This window comes from Macrotis lagotis, chromosome X (assembly GCF_037893015.1).
Source record: "Macrotis lagotis isolate mMagLag1 chromosome X, bilby.v1.9.chrom.fasta, whole genome shotgun sequence".
In the NCBI taxonomy this organism is placed as follows: domain Eukaryota; kingdom Metazoa; phylum Chordata; class Mammalia; order Peramelemorphia; family Peramelidae; genus Macrotis; species Macrotis lagotis.
This window is the reverse complement of record NC_133666.1, coordinates 95,565,383-95,582,285: the sequence shown is the minus strand read 5'-3', so window position 1 is coordinate 95,582,285 and position 16,903 is coordinate 95,565,383. Positions and strand designations below refer to the sequence as shown.

Below are 16,903 nucleotides of genomic sequence, written 5' to 3'. Positions count from 1 at the left end.
ATAAAAATGTGCTTCAGTCCATATTTTCTTTTACCTGTATTGCTTAAAATGTAGATTTAAAATGGAAACTACAATGCTGAAGTTATGTCCCCTAAAAAAACTCCAATACTTTTATATATTTCTGTGTATGAAAAGAAAATAGGTTATTTTATTAATTGGCATTTTCATTTGACTTCTAATGTTAGATATCAGAGTTGTAATATTGAAGATCATTTAGGCATTGTTTCTTAAAAAGTTGAAGCCCAAAGAGTGGTGTAGCTGGACCTTAGATCACTTAACCAGCCATGTGACCTTATTTACATCTCTTTCCTTATCTGGGTATCAGTTTCCTCAGCTCTGAAATGAGGGGTTTGGAATACTTTATCTCTAAATGTTCTTTCTAATTCTAACCTAAGAAACTAGTTAATAGGTGATTCAGGATCAAAATCCATATCTCGACTCTACATTTCATTCCAGCCTGTAGGAAACCAAAACCTACCTAATGCCTACTTCCTGCCATCTGTCCTCTTACCTGGCACATCTATTTTCTCTCCCAATAGCTCTAGCTCTTCCCACCTTTTATTTTCCTTTGAAAATAATCAATGAATGAATGCTGCCATTGTCACTGAGAGGGATGTGACAGTTGACAGCTCTTTGGCTCTATTTACCATTACTGTGACTCCTAAATAAGTTTCCATGGTCCTTATTTTTCTTACATGTATTGTATTTTCTTGTTAGAATGTAAACTCTTATAAGGCAGGGCCTCTCTCAAATTTATATTTGTATTAACACCTAATGAATGTTCATTCTTTCATTAATTTTCTTTAAATAATTTATTTTTGTTTCAGTTTGTTATGAAAAGTGTCTCCCCCATCCTTCACTAGAGAAGACCACTATTTGATACAAATTTATATATTTAAATGTATTTATATAAAACCATACAATGCATACTTCTATTCATCAGTTCTTTTTCTGGAGGTGGATAGAATCTTCTTTCATAGCTCTTTTATAGTTAATTGAGTATTTATAATACTCAGAATATCTTGGTTATTCACAATTATTTTTTGAACAGTATTGCTATAACTATGTGCATGTTTTTTTGGTTCTGCTCACTCCACTTTTGCTTATGTAATAAAACATTCCATGTTTTTCTAAAATGAACCAGTACATCATTTCTCATAGAACAGAGGTATTTCATCACCATCTTATGCCACAACTTATTTAGTCATTTCTCAATTGATGGGCATCCCCTCAGTTTCCAGTTTTTTGCCACCACAAAGTGAATTGCTATAAATATTTTATAGATTATATATATACATATATATATGAAACTTTATATATAATTATATAGATTTATTCCCTGATTACCCTTGAAAATAGACTTAATAGTGATATCGCTGGGTCAAAGGGTATGCCTAATTTATAGCTCTTTGGGCATAATTCCAGGTTGCTCTCCAGAATACTTGGGTCAGTTCACAGTTCCATGAATCATTAATTCATTTTCCATGCCTCTTTGACAGAATAAAAGTTTCTCAATTTAATTGCTTGCAGAGATAACAATTTTATATGCTTGAAGAACAAAATTATTATGCTATATCAATCATTTATTTTCTACTTCAGTGACTGATTCTGCTTTTTGAAGTCAGTTTCTGCATTCCCCCAAACTTTCTTGTCATCTGCCCCATCTTTCCTTCAGACTTCATTAGGATTTCTAATTTCTGTGCTATTTGCCAGCCAGGAATATATTTTTAGCACCATGCCATAAAACTGAATGGAAGCACTGGCGTGCAACCTAGTCCTTGCAACTGCTAATGATGACCCTGTAATAATATAGTGATCTCAGGAAGAGCAGATGTTTCAGACAGGAGTGTCTGTATCCAACAATAAACACTTCTGTGGCCATGCAAGGGGCGTTGCCTGCCTTCTAGGAAGCACTTTGCTACTTGGGGATTCAGTGTGTTTGCCAGCTGCGACACATATGGTGTCCTCCATCTGACGCAGGCTACAAGCTCCTTTTGAGGGTTAGAGATGAAGTCTTCAGAAGGGAAATGCACCACAAAATTTACCCCCTTGAAGGTCATTCTCCTCAGCCTAGAAAACCAGAATTCCTCTTGGGTTCCTTTTGGGGAAGGATGGCAGCTGGAGATGGCAACTTAAGGACTTTGGATCTAGTTTATGCTTCTGCTGATACAATGGCAGACATGTAGACAAAAGAGATCCTTACAAAGGGTAAATCCAGAGCCCAGACCAGAGACCTTGCAGAGACCATTTCTTATATACCTGTTATATGTCTGGTACTTCCCTGTGAGCTGGACTACAAGAAAAACATACAGGGCCACCTTTTTGGAACTTATACTTGAATGTAGGGTTGGGTTATGTTTATGTACAAATATTTCTGTTATAAGTTAATGACAATATCAATAATACCTAGTATATATATATATATATATATATATATACACACACTATGTGTGTGTGTGTGTGTGTGTGTGTGTTTGCGCGCACACGCGCAAATATTTAGGTTATAAGTTAATGACAATATCAATAATACCTAATATATATATATATTTATATAAACACACTCTAAGTTTTACAAAGTTCATTATATATGTTATCTCTCTGAATCTCTAAAACAAATCTGTGAGGTAGATACTTTTATTATTTCAATTCTACAGATAAAGAAACTGTGACCTAAAAGAGGGTAAGTCATTTGTTAAGGGTCCCCCAACAAGTTAAGTATATGGGGAATATTTGAACTTTTTTTTCTGAATTCAAATCAGTTACTTTTACCAGAAGGAAATAAGGGTAAAGGAGTGATCTAGGCAAAGCACTAGAGAACCCAGAAAAAGTACTGGAAGAAAATTAAAAGAAAATTTGATCTCTGGAAGTCAAAGAAGACTTTCTGAAAGAAGTGATCCTTGAGCTGGGTCTTGAAATATTTCTGTTCCTTCAGAAAATGGAGATGAAGAAAAATTATGTCCCAGGCATTGGGAAAGATCCATAGGATTAGGTAGAGACAGATCTCTGAAGGATAAAATTGGGAGATGACCGAGACTCATAATTGAGTCCCCTGGGTGTGGACCTTTGCCATAGAATTGAATATGCTTTTTGTCTCTGTGTGGAGAGACAAATGCTTCAATGACATAGAAACTCCTAATTGGTGATTAGAGAGAGTGTAACAAAGATGAGAATCAAGAATTGCTGCCCATTCTCTGGTCTGTGAGAAGATCAAGGAGAAATGGCCCCAGTTATTTTGGATCATCTCTCTGGATCACTTGAATAGCTTTTTCTTCAAACTTTGGACTTTTTTGAAAAAAGGGGAGGGAATTTCTTTCACATCTCCCCAACAACTTGCTTGAGAAGAAGATAGCAATGGCAGTCAACTTGCTTTCTGAGGTGGAACTAGGACTGGCCCTTGAGTCTGCCTCATTACTTGAGTTCAGGTCATTCACCTGTTATCTTGAGAAATGGCCATTGCCAGCCAAGGGCAGTAACCTGGTGGATCCCAGGATCCTGAACCAAATACCAGCTGCCCAGAGGGAGGTGATTTCTTCAGAATCGCACTTTGAGGAGGATCATTTTAGAGCTAAGTCCTGAGAAAAGTCATATACTGGTTAAGCAGGAAATCTAGTTCTTATGAACTGCTCAGACAGCAGAGGTCTGAGGTGAACAGACTAGCTTTCCCATAAAGGGCTTTTTTACCTTAGTGGACCATTTGATGTATTGCTGTATTTTGTTTTTTTATATATTTGTTCAAATGATACACAGGATTCAAGTCTGGGGACTGAAATAAGACTATGTCATTGGTGGAATGATTTCTCCACATTCATGTGCTTTGTATCTTAGGTAATTTCTGTGTTGGAAGGAAGGAAGTAGGAATTTCTTAAATGCTTTTTTGTGTGTCAGGAACTACACTAGGTGCTTTACGAATATCATTTTATTTTATTTTATCCTCATGATGATCCTATCAGTCACTGCTTTTATCACATTGCATTTGAGAAAACTGAGGCAGACAGATTAACTTACTTGCTCAGGGTCACACAACTAGTAAGCATCTGAGATGGGATTTGAACTCTTGTCTTTCTGATTCTAGGCCCAGTGCTCTATTCACTGTATCACTGCGAAGACTCAGTTGGAAAAAATAAATAATTGTTCTGTATAGGATAGCATATATATACATACATATATGTATATATATATACATATATATATATTGAACTATGTGAATTTGACAAATGACAAAGATTCTATTATCCAAATGTTCAATATACGAAGAACAGAATATATTTTACATAAAACTATGAACTTTTATAATTTATAGATTTTTAAAAATATGTATCAAATCTAATACAATAGTAACAAAATTCCCTTGCTTACTCTGCAAGGAGATTGACATATAGGTTCTGCATGTGTGTGCATGGGTGAAATTGGGAGAGGAGTATCTCAATGTAGGTCATAGTAGCTGATTTTTTAGAAATTTTATTTATTGAAGGCAATAGGGTTAAGTGACTTGCCCAAGGCCCCACAGCTAGGCAATTATTAAGTGTCTGAGGCGGTATTTGAACTCAGGCCCTCCTAACTCCAGGTCCAGTGCTCCATCTATTATGCAACCCAGCTGCCTTCAATATGGGTTGTAAGGGATTTAATAAAGTTTTGCTAAAACATGTGGATATGAAAAGATTCATGACCAAACAGGTGAGAGGATCACAGTAAATAAAATGGATAATGTTGATGATATAAAATTTTAAAAAACTTTTGCACAAACCAACCAATGCAGTTAAAATAAGGTCACTATTTATGTGGGGGAAAAATCTTTGCAGCAAATTTCTCTGATAATGGTCTCATTTTCAAGACATGTAAGGATCTAATTAAAATTTATAAGAAAAAGAACCATTCCCCAACTGATAAATGATCAAAAAATATGAAAAAACATTTTCCAGGAGAAGGAATCTTTAAAGAATGCTTCAAATAACTAATAATGAATGAAATGCAAATTAAAATTACTCTTAAATTCTACCACAAAAAAAAAGAGCCGTTAGAGATATTTCAGGAAAACAAGCACACTGGTGCACTGTTAGTTGGAGCTGTGAAATTGTCCAGCCCTTCTGGAAAAATCACTTGAAACCATGTCTTCAGAGTTACTAAATTATGCATATGCTTAGTTTATGAGACGAGAGATTAAAAGAAAAAGATCGGTTAAAACCAAAAAAGAAAGAGAAGAAAGATCCCAGTGCTCTCAAAGAAAGAGAAGTTCCCCAGCACCCATCCTACTTATTTTTTCAATATAACACACAATTGGGACCCCCTTACTACATTTTAGTTGATACCAACTTTATCAACTTCTCCATCAAAGCCAAGTTGGACTTAGTGCAATCAATGATGGATTGTCTGTATGCCAAATGCATTCCCTGCATAACTGACTGTGTGATGGCTGAAATTGAAAAACTGGGGCAGAAATATTGAGTAGCTCTGAGGATTGCTAAGGACCCAAGATTTGAACGATTGCCATGCTCACACAAAGGAACATATGCAGATGATTGCTTAGTCCAGAGGGTCACTCAGCACAAGTGTTACATAGTGGCTATAGTAGATCGAGATCTTAAGCAAAGAATCCGGAAGATCCCTGGAGTTCCCATCATGTATATTTCTAACCATAGGTATAACATCGAGAGAATGCCAGATGATTATGGAGCTCCTCGATTGTAACATCAAGAGACTGAACTTCTGTGATGCCAGCCTATGAAATACCCATACTGTTAAAGAAACAACATTCTAGTCCCTCTCTTGTCATACTAGGTAAAAGGGGGTTACAGACTCTTATTTTTTATCCTATTCCAAAATGATTATTTTATCTTAATGAAAAATTCATTTAATTTATACAGAATTTAATTTTGTTCAGATGTTTTTGTAGAATGAGTTTTTTTTTGTTGTTGGGGTTTTTTTTTTTGGCTTTTGCGGGGCAGTGGGGTTGAGTGGCTTACCCAAGACTAGGTAATTATTGGGTGTCTGGGGCTGGAATTGAACTCAGGGCCAGTGCTGTATCCACTGCATCACCTAGCCACCCCCTGAGTTATTCTTAATTGTCTTGTTCTTCTTCACTGCTTTAAGCTGGTTCTTCTTCCATGTGCTTTCTTCCCTTCCCTCTATTACTATGTATAATATTTTGTATTGGGAATTAACATATAAATGAGAAAAAGTATTGAAGCTGTCACTAGATAAAAGAAATTTTTCTTTGAAGAATGTGGTGCCAAATGTCTTAGAATATATATATTTCAAACATCTAAGTAATAATTTCTAATTTGTATTAGAAGGATGAGTGGCAGCTGGGTGGTACATCAACTCTGGAGTCAGGAGGACCTGAGTTCAGGTTTGGCCTCAGACACTTTAATATTTACTTAGCTGTGTGACCTCAGACAAGTCATTTGGCCCCAGTGCCTTGCAAAGACTGAAGAAGAAGAGGAAAAAAGTATGAAGAAATACTTCCTTGATAATTATGCATATTGATGTCAGCATTCTGGGAAAATGTCTTAACTTTCTCCTCTAAGGGACCTTTTGAAAAACGTTATTCATACCTTTTCTTACATTGCCTTCCTTTCTTAATAATTACTCCTCCACTCAGATGAGTCAAAAAAGAGAGAAAAGGGGCGACTGGGTGGCGCAGTGGATGGGGCACCAAGCCCTGGGGTCAGGGGTACCTGATTTCAGATCAGACCTCAGACACTTGGTGATTGCCTGGCTGTGTGGCCTTGGGCAGGCCACTTAACCCCATTCCCCTGCTAAAACCTTAAAAAATGAGAGAAAGAAAAAAAAGTTCAGTTAAACTAACATGTCTACAAATTCAAACACCTTGTGAGCTCCCATAATAGACTATATCAAAAGAAAGAAGGGAAGTACATTCCTATAGTTTGGTGGGCTCGGCGTAAGGGAGCAGAGTTGGTACAGAGCTTCAGTCTCCCAAATTCCTTTGGGAAGTATAATCAGTGAGATGTCTTGATTCAAGGATGAAAATAAATTTTTAATTCACTTTGAAGTAAATGTTGATCATTTTGTTCTTTCCCATTTCAACCACCTTATTTTTTTTTCATTCCCCCCCAAATTAGGTATTCTTATGTACTGAGCCCTATGCCTGGGTACTGGGAAAAAATAGAAGTGTTAAATAAAGTGAGTTCGTGCCTTTAAGATCAGTGAAGGTTATTTGTCATATATGACTTTTTCCCTAAAGTTTAGAAATCAAAGAAAAGAGACAAAAATGGAAACATAGTTAATGGGTCACAAAAGGGTTTTATAATAGTGGGGTTTCAAAATGTATCTGGAGGCAAATGAGAATAAGTTAATAGTGAAGAGGAGATTGAAGGCATGAGAGTGGGGCAGTTAAGGGGCTTGATTGTTCCATGTTAGACTATGTGATAAAAGAGGGTTAAATTTAACAGGTTCAAGATTTTGTTTGCATGGAATTCAAAGAAAATAGGGTCCCATGATCTAAAAATTTCTTTAGCAAAGTCAGAGTCCGGTGGGGGTGGGGTGGGGTGGGGTGGGGAAAACGGACTAGAAAGCTCCCAAGAGTGACATCTCAGAAGCACAAATGAGAAACAGTCACAGTGAGAAGAAAAAGAGAGTTGTCTGAGGATGCTTGTGTAAGTGATTTTTTTTTTTTAGTTTTTGCAGGACAATGGGGTTGGGTGGCTTGCCCGGGGTCACACAGCTGGGTAGTTATTGAGTGTCCCAGACCGCATTTGAGCTCGGGTCCACCTGACTCCAGGGCTGGTGCTCTATCCACTGTGCTACCTAGTTGCCCTGTACTCTTAGATTTAAAAAAAAAACTGTGTCTAAGATATGGAAGTGAAAACAAAATGAATACAAAAATGACAGTGCTAGAATAATAGGATCAGGAGCAATAAAACACAGAATGAGTGCTGACTGGCCTGAAATATAAAAGACAAGTTTAAAAAGGCTTATTCCAATTTTTTAAAGCTATATTGAGCAAAAGGAGAATCAAAGATGGGAAGTACCCCAAACTGAGGTGGATGGAATGAGGTAAATGGCAAACTAGCAAGAGTATGATTCAATTCTTATTTTGTATCTTTCGTCTCCACCAAGGATAATTATAAAGTGTTCATATTCTGAAGGGTTAGTTTTTTGTTTTGTTTGCTTTGTCTTTCTTCCTCTGGATTGGGATAACATTTTCCATAGCTGGTCTAATGGTTGTCCTAGCTCTGAACTGCCGGGAGGAGCTGCTTCTATCAGGGTTGATCATCTCACAATGTTCATATGTACATTGTTTTGGTTCTACTTCTTTAGTTCAGCATTAGATCCTGTAGCTCATTGCATGCTTCTCTAGAATCCAACCATTTATGGTTTCTTGCAGAACAATGGTATTCCATGGTATTCTTCTACCATGACTTGTTTAACCATTTCCCCAACTGATGTGCATGCCCTTAATTTCCAGTTCTTTGCCACTACAGGGGCAGCTGCTATGAATATTTTGGAACATGTGGAACTTTTCCTATTTTTAATGATTTCTTCTGAATATGGGCCTAGAATTGGAATTGCTGGGTCGATGGGATGAACGATTTTGTTGCTCTTTGTGCGTGGTTTCATATTGCTCTCTAGGGTGGTTGGATCTGTTCACAGCTATATCACAGCAATACATTGGTGTCCCAGTCCTCCCACAACCTCTCTAACTTTGACCATTTTCCTTTTTTTCTCATCTTTACCAATGAGGTGTTACCTCATTGTTGTTTTGGTTTGCATTTCTCTGATCAGTGACGATTTGGAGCACTTTTTTCATATTATTATATTTAACTTTGATGTCCTCATTTGAAGGCTGTCTGTTCATGTCCTTTGGTTGTTTATCAATTGGGGAATGACTTGAACCTTGTAAATTTGATGCAGTTCTCTATATGTTTTGGAGGTGAGACCTTTATCAGAACTCCTGGTTGTGAGGATTGTTTCTCAACTTTCTGCAAAATATATGATTGTGACTATGTTAAATTTAAAGGGTTTGCACAAACAACCAATGCAACTGAGGTTAGAAGGAAGGGGGCTGGGAAACAATTTTCACGGCTGGTGTTTGTGATGGGGGACTCAGTTCTGGAATGTGTAGCGAACTGAGTCAGGTTTGTTGGAATACAGGTCATTCTCCAATTGATGGGTGATCAAGGGATGTGAACGGGCAGTTTTTGGATAAAGAAATTAATGCTATTGTCATATGAAGGGGTGCTCCAAGTCGGTATTGGTTGGAGAGATGCAAGTTGATACAGCCCTGAGGTGCCACCTCACACCTGTCATATTGGTTCAGATGACAGAAGGGGATGTGGGAGAACTGGGACACTAGTGTGCTGTTGGTAGAGTTGTGACCTGACCCAGCCTTTCTGGAGAGCAGTTTGGAACTGTGCCCAGGGGGCAATGGAATTGAGCATGCCCTTTGATCCAGCGATGCCACTGCTTGATTTATATTCCAGAGAGATCACAAAAATACAAAAATATTTATGGCAGCTCTTTTGTTTAGTGGCAAAGAATTGGAAATTGGCGAATGGTTGAACAGGCTAGGGTGTATGAATGTTATGGAGTACTATTCCATAAGAAATCATAAGCACCCTAACTTTAGAAAAGCCTGAAGGGACTTGCATGAACTGATTCTGAACTAGGAAAATTTGTACACATTAACAGCAACATTGTGAGATGGATCGGTTCTGCTGAATGCGGCTTTTCTCAGTGGTTCAGTGATCAAGGGACAATTCTGAGAGACCTACTATGGAATTTGTTATCTAAAATTTCATTTTTTTTCCTCAAGGGTTTTTTCCTTCTAATTTCACTTTTATAACATGATTGATGTGAAAAAAATGTTAAATCTAATTGTACATGTGTAACCTATATAAGATTGTTCAGTGCCAGGGGAAGGGAAGGTGATAGAAAAATGGGAAACTCATTTGCAAATGAACGAATGTTGGAAAACTATCATTGTATGTATTGGAAAAATAAAATAAAATTTCAGTAAAAAAAGTTTAAAAAAAAAGAAAATTCATTTGGAGCAAGGGAACTGACTGAAAAAAAAATAATGTAAAGGAAGGTGGCTGAGCTTGCCCAGATCTAAAACTATACTATAAAATAGCAGTCATCAAAACTGGTTAAGAAATAGAGTGATGGAGTGGTGGTTCCATCAGTTTTTAGGTTAAAATGGGTACAGGATTTATATATGAAGGGTTACACCATAGATAAATTAATAGATCAAGAATTTCTCATCTATCAGATCTATGGAAAGGGGGAAAATTTATGACCAAACAAGAACTAGAGCACATTATAAACTACAAAATGAATGATTTTGACTATATTAAATTAAAGTTTTTGCACTAATAAAATCAATGCTGCCAAAATCAAAAGGAAAACAGAAAGTTGGGAAACAATCTTCACAAATAGGAGTTCTGATAAAGGTCTCATTTTTAAAATATATAAAGAAATTGCATTAAATTTATAAGGTTACAAGTCATTCCCCAATTGATAAATGGTCAAAAGATATGAATAGACAGTTTTCAAATGAAGAAATTAAATCTATATACAATCATATAAAAAATGCTCCAAATCATTATTGATTAGAAAATTGCAAAATTATAATGACTCTAAGGTATCATCTCACACTTATCAGATTGGCTAAGATGAGAAAAAGAGAAAAAAATAGATGTTGGAGAGGTTGTGGAAGGATTGGGACTTTAATGCATTGCTAGTGGAGTTGTGAAATGATTCAACCATTTTGGAGAGCAATATGAAGCTATGCCCAAAGAGAAATGAAACTGTTTGTTCCCTTTGATTCAGCAATTTCAATTCTAGGCTTATATCTAGAGGAAATCGTAAAAAAATGGGAAATGTCCTACACGTCCCAAAATATTCATAGCAGCTCTTTTTTGTAGTGGCAAAGGGAAATGACTGAACAAGTTATGCTACACGAATACTATGGAATATTTTTATTCAATAAGAAACCATAAATGGTCAGAATCTAGAGAAGCATGGTGAGAATTAAAAGACCTGATGTTGAGCAAAAAGAGCAGAACCAAGAGAAAAATGTACACATTAACAAAGATATTGTGAGATGGTCAACCTTGATGGAAGTAGCTCCTCTTAGCCATTCAGAGAACTAGGACAACCATATTAGACTGGCTATGGACAATGCTAACCCCCTCCAGAAGAAGAAAAACAAAACAAAACCAAAAAAATTTAAAAATACAAAAATCTAATGAATACTTTATAAAAATATCTCTTATATATCTCTTTCCCTTAATCCTAATTCCTCACACTGAAAATGACTACTCTATAAATGTTACAGTGTTAAGCTTGACTGTTCATTGCTGAGGGGAGGGGCAGGGTGGGGTGGGAAGGGAGGGCGGAAGAAAATTTTGCAACTTAAAAGTATACATATGCATATGGATGAATGTAGAAAAACTTTTATCACATGTATTTGTAAAAATGAAATATCAATGAAAAAATGGATGGTTTCAGAGAATTTAGGAAGACTTGTATGGATTAAGAGTGAAGTGAGAACATGATAAGGTTCAGTAACCTTGAAAAAATGAATAATTTTGAAAGGCCTAGGAACTCTGATCAATATTGATCAACCAAGTTTCCAGAAAACTGATAGTAAAGAAAATTGTCTACCTCATGACAGAGAGATGGTGGGCTCAATATGCAGAATGAGAGATATATGTGGACCTAGTCATTATGGGAATTTGCTTTGCTTTGTTACGCATATTTGTTACAAGGATTTTTCTTTTTCCTTTTCAGTGTGGGGGGGAATTAATTAGATAAAAGACAATTAACTAAAAGCTTAAGTAGAAGAAGTCGGTTATTATTTATATCTGGTGAAGGACCTTTTACTAAAACTTTGAGGGCTTCCTTACTTTTCCACTTTCTCAGACTTGATCTCTAGCAGCAGTACAGGGAAAGACACTACTTGTCCCAAGGTCCTATATGAAGGGCCTATGGAAAAAAAAGGAGAGACCATTGGTACTGTCAGTGTACCTTGGAGGTAGGATTTTGTTCACAGATTACAACAGAGAGCACCAACCAGATGGATTTAACCTAATGTTTTTTTCCTTTGCTTTCTCTCTGCTTCAACTATTCAAGAATGGAAAGGAAAAATAATTACAAGCAAGAAAGTATTAAGGACCAAAACAGATGTCAGTAAACTATAGCCAGAAGTGTCAAATCCAACTCATGGCCTCTTTTGTGCCACCAATGAGCTGATTGGATTTGGATTTGGATTTGGATTGGACAAAGTTTGTAGACCCTGACTAGAAGAAGCGGCTTTTAGTGTTATGAATGCTCCAGAATGGACCAATTTCATAAAGCCCTGGTGTCATCACTGTGAGTGATTGATTTTATGTAATTTAGAATCTCATTGGTGGGGGCTCAAGAATCATTATTGTGAATAGAGGAAGCATATTCTCTCACAATAATATTATCTCTAGGATCCTGAGAGAATTTGAGTGTAGCGTGCATGGTGATAGACCTCTGGGGAAACTGGAACTGCATATATTAGGGCAAATAGATGAAAGTTAGGAAGTCCAGAGAAAGTGGGTGGCCTGCTCCCTGTGTGAGGTCTTTATGGTGGTCCATCCTAGGCATACTACACTGATGTGAACTAAATGAACTGATGTATCACCATAGAGAATGCATCAACAAGTGTATTTTTAAGATATATTTTATTCTTTTCAGTTGTGTTCAATCCTTTTTTGAACCCATTTGAAGTTTTCTTGGCAAAGATAATGTAGTGGTTTGCCATTTCCTTCTCTAGCTCTTATTAAAGTTGAATAAATTGAAGCAAATAGGACACAAACACACATACATACAGAAGATAATAAAGACAAGTAATTAAGGATGCATAGAATGAAATGAACAATTTAGTGAAGAAGAGAAGAGCTGAGGCTTATAATAAATGCTAAAAATTGCCAAAAATGCTTTTAAAGGAAGGAGAGAAAAATGAACTAGTTATTGTTCTCTTGTACTATTGAATAGTAAGATTTGTACAAGTTCTAGTGGTATTAGGAAATAGTTCATGCTATAAGGGTTTAGATCAATCACAGCAAATGTGATACATCTATTATATTTATTTTCATATGACAGCAACAAAGCATGAATGGTGTACCAATAACTAATAACAAGTAAATGAAACTGAAAAAGGAGGGAAAATCACATGTGGACATAATTCTAGAGGCATCGCAATCTCTTGAAATTCCAAGTATATTTAAATATTTTCAAGATTTCTTGCTTTCCATTCTTTTTAAGGGTATGTATTTCCACTATTTCTTTATGCAATCCTGATATTTTTATTACTGGGATATCTTGTAAGGGAGCATCATTTATGTCTTGCTCTTATTAGGCTTATTCTGAAATAACTGTTGAATCCTGACTCTCATAAAAATGTTGTCTCTGTGTTTTTCATAGTTGGCATATTTCTTATTTAGTGCTTTCATGACCTACCTCTTAGGAGCATTAAGACAAAGATCTGTATACATAGTTTTATTATAATGGCATTATTTATTGTTGAGACAAAACCTCTTCTTTGTGTAAGTAATTCTTTTCAGGGTTAAATTAAAAGGTTAATATAATATTACAAATATATAATAAATCATCACAATGAAAATCTTTTTCTTTAAAGAAAAAAGGGATCAGTGCTCTGAGTAAATGGGATGATTTCTGAAAGTGACTTGAAAGGGTAGTGGAAGAGAGAAAATAAGATTTAAAAGAGAAAAGACAGAAAATTTTTCTTTTATTTCAAGTAACTGAGGGATGATACAAATCCTTTTGTTTTATAGATGAGAAATTGTGTGGGAAAACCAGTCCAAAGAACCATTACAGCTAGTAGTGAATCTAGAAGTAGCTCCCTTATCTTCTCCTCCCAATACAGTACTTTCTAGACTATATTATGTTTGCATGATTAAATATTTTTATTTTCACTTAGTTTAGCATATCTTTTTATTATTATAGAAAATTATTTTGCTCATTTTTCCTTAACAGTGTAAGCCACCTAAACAAACTTTTCAACATACAGAATAGAAAATCTGCCACAAATAGAATTGTAAGAGATTTGCCAATTTTTTCATTCTACTTGTTCTCAGCCCCACCCCCCCACTCTATCACCCCCATCTTGGTGTCTGAAATACTGTGATCTGGACTGTTTCCATTATATATTTGTTAACAATGAATGTTCCTGTATGAAATGGAAATTTTTTCTTCCTCTTCTAATTGAGCCTTTCCTAGTAATATGATCTAAAGGAAACATACAGTTAATCAACAGTTATTAAATTGAGCAAAATTCATGCAAGATGAGAATAATTTGCAAAAAAGTCAGAAAGTAATTTCTCTTTCTGTTGCCTTAAGGGGAAGTGGACTTTTTTGTATTAATAACCTCATTAGCACTGATGCTGTGGTTTAATAAATTACTCTGGAGGATGTGCTTTCTGGCAAATTACCACTTTCCCCCATTTTCTCATGATAATTGCAATAAAATCTCCTTTATTCTTCTTGCCAACTATTGAGATAGTGGGTGAGGGAAAAAAATACAGCTTTCATGTTAGATATAAATAAATGCAAAAGTGATTCTAAAATAAAGGCTTGTCTACATATGGCCAAACCCCAAAAATTCATTTCAGATGGAAGAAGCTATAAAATAAAAAACTTTCAACTTCTTTCTCTCAAATAAAATTAGGAACAAATAATTATGAGGGTGATGAGACTCAGCATAACATAGTGACTTCAGGACTAGTTGTGGAGTCAGGAAGTCATATTTGGATTCAATCCAGTTTTGTAACTATGGACAAGTTGTTTAAACCTCTTAACTCCCTGAGGTAACTCTCTAAGACATAAATTACAAATGAATTGCCTAGCTTCACTGCTGAAGGAAGTTCCTACTCTAGGAATTCTCATAATGGCTGAATTCATATATCAGCACCAAAAAAATTCCCCAAAACAAAAAAAATAAACAATAGAATACCAAAATAAAGCAAAAACTCCCATTTTATAATAATAATAAGCTATCCTGCTTATAATTTCCAGGGACTTTTTTTTCCTTCTTCAAAAATAAGAATAACATTTGCTCATCTTCCATTTTCAGGAAATTCTATGATTTTGTTTTTCAAAACCACTAGAGGCTATGTCTAGAGGCTATGTAATAACTTTCCCCTTCCCTCCCCCCAACAAATCAGGTTGAATCCTCAGAAGTGTAAGAGTAACAATAAATTATTATGTGTTTTCAGTTAGCCTATGGAAGATAAGCTTGCATCTCAATATATTTATTCAGTTACAAAAATTAATTATTTCAGTTATCCACATGCAATAGATGGCAGAAAATTAAATATAAAAGGATAGTAGCAGGTTAATTATTTGGACTAGGACTGTTTCTATTTGGACTCAAAATGAGCAAGATGAGAACAATGATCTTTTTTTTCTAAGTTAAACTTTTCTCAATCAACAGAAAATCCCCCTTTCTTCCTTCCTACCTCCTCCCAACCAACTGAGAAAGAAAAACAAACCCTGTATTTTTGTTGTTGTTCAGTTGTTTAGTCATATGTGGCTTTTCTTAACCCCATGGACCATGATGCTCCAGGCCCTTCAATCCTCCATTATCTCTCTTTATTTCTTCACCTGGTAACATGCAAGACCAAGTTTCAACTTTCTGAATTCTCTCTCTTCCTCCCACCTTACTCCCCCTCATTGAGAAAGCAAGATACTTGTTATAGGATGCATTATCTCTCAAAGTCTGTCCAAGTTCATGTTCTTTGTTTTCATGACACTATCTATTCCTTTTAATTTTTCCTTTTGCCTTCCATCTTTCCCAACATCAGAGTCTTTTTCTAAGAGTCCTCTCTTCTTTATTTTGTGGTCAAAATATTCAAGTTTCAGATTCAGTATTTGTCCTTCCAGAGAAAAGCCTGAATTAATTTATCTAAATATTGTCACATTTGATCTCTTTCCTATTGAAGGGACTTTCAAAAGTCTTCACCAGCACCTCAATTTGAATATGTTGAAAGCAGTGCTCAACTTTCCTTGTAGAACATATATTGCAACTGGTAAAACCATAGTTTTGACTATTTGGACCTTTGTCACAAAGGTGATGACTGCTTTTTTTGTATGCTGTCCATATTTGCAAACTCTCTATAAAACATGTGTAGTCAACAAAATAAATTCCTGCATTGATCAAGTCATTGCCATGGAAATTAGGGTAAGTTTAGCCTTAAAGAGATCAAACATTAATCAAAGGGGATATGGGAGGAAATAATAGAACTTACATAGCACAGCACTATATTTTGGATAAATTTATCTCCTACCAAATATCTAGCAATGACCTGGTGACTGAAATTATACAACAGAAGCTTATATTTTTCATAAATAATAGATGGCAAATTCTCATACATATAGAAATATAGACCTCAAAATACCCTTGAGAATTCAACAAATAGAACTGAGGCATTATCACTGATGGAACTCAGACATGATAATGATCCATAAATGCTGAAGAATAATGTTTTAAAAAGATATTCCCTTATCAAATACTGATAATCTCCAAACTATGAAATGGAAACCTTTCATAATACACAGACTTGGTAGGAGAATTCAAATCCAAGAGGGAACTATGTGAGGTGCCTATCAACTCCTCACCATTCTACCTGCTACTGAAAAAGATATTTTTATCAAGCCTACAAAAGGTGAACTTAGATTAGATTTCTCATACTTTGACTCCATTTTTTAAAAAAAAAGGAGTTATTTTATTTACCTGTGCTATGTATCTCAGAGCATTGATATAAAAGAACAATAATTTGATAGCAGTTTATTCCAGAGAAATTTTTATCTGAACTCCTTTGAAAAAGATGAGATTGAAATAATAACAATGGTAATAACTACTGCATACAAAAGATCCAATGTATCATTTAGTATA

General features: G+C 35.5%; 1 protein-coding gene and 1 pseudogene across 16 annotated transcripts in view; both read left to right on the top strand.

The window, feature by feature from the left end:
- Positions 1 to 16,903, top strand: part of SUSD1 (sushi domain containing 1) — a 396,750-nt gene that overhangs the window by 134,177 nt on the left and 245,670 nt on the right. The gene's annotated exons all lie outside the window — the stretch shown is intronic.
- LOC141502689 (rRNA-processing protein FCF1 homolog pseudogene) lies at positions 4,359 to 5,685 on the top strand (annotated as a pseudogene).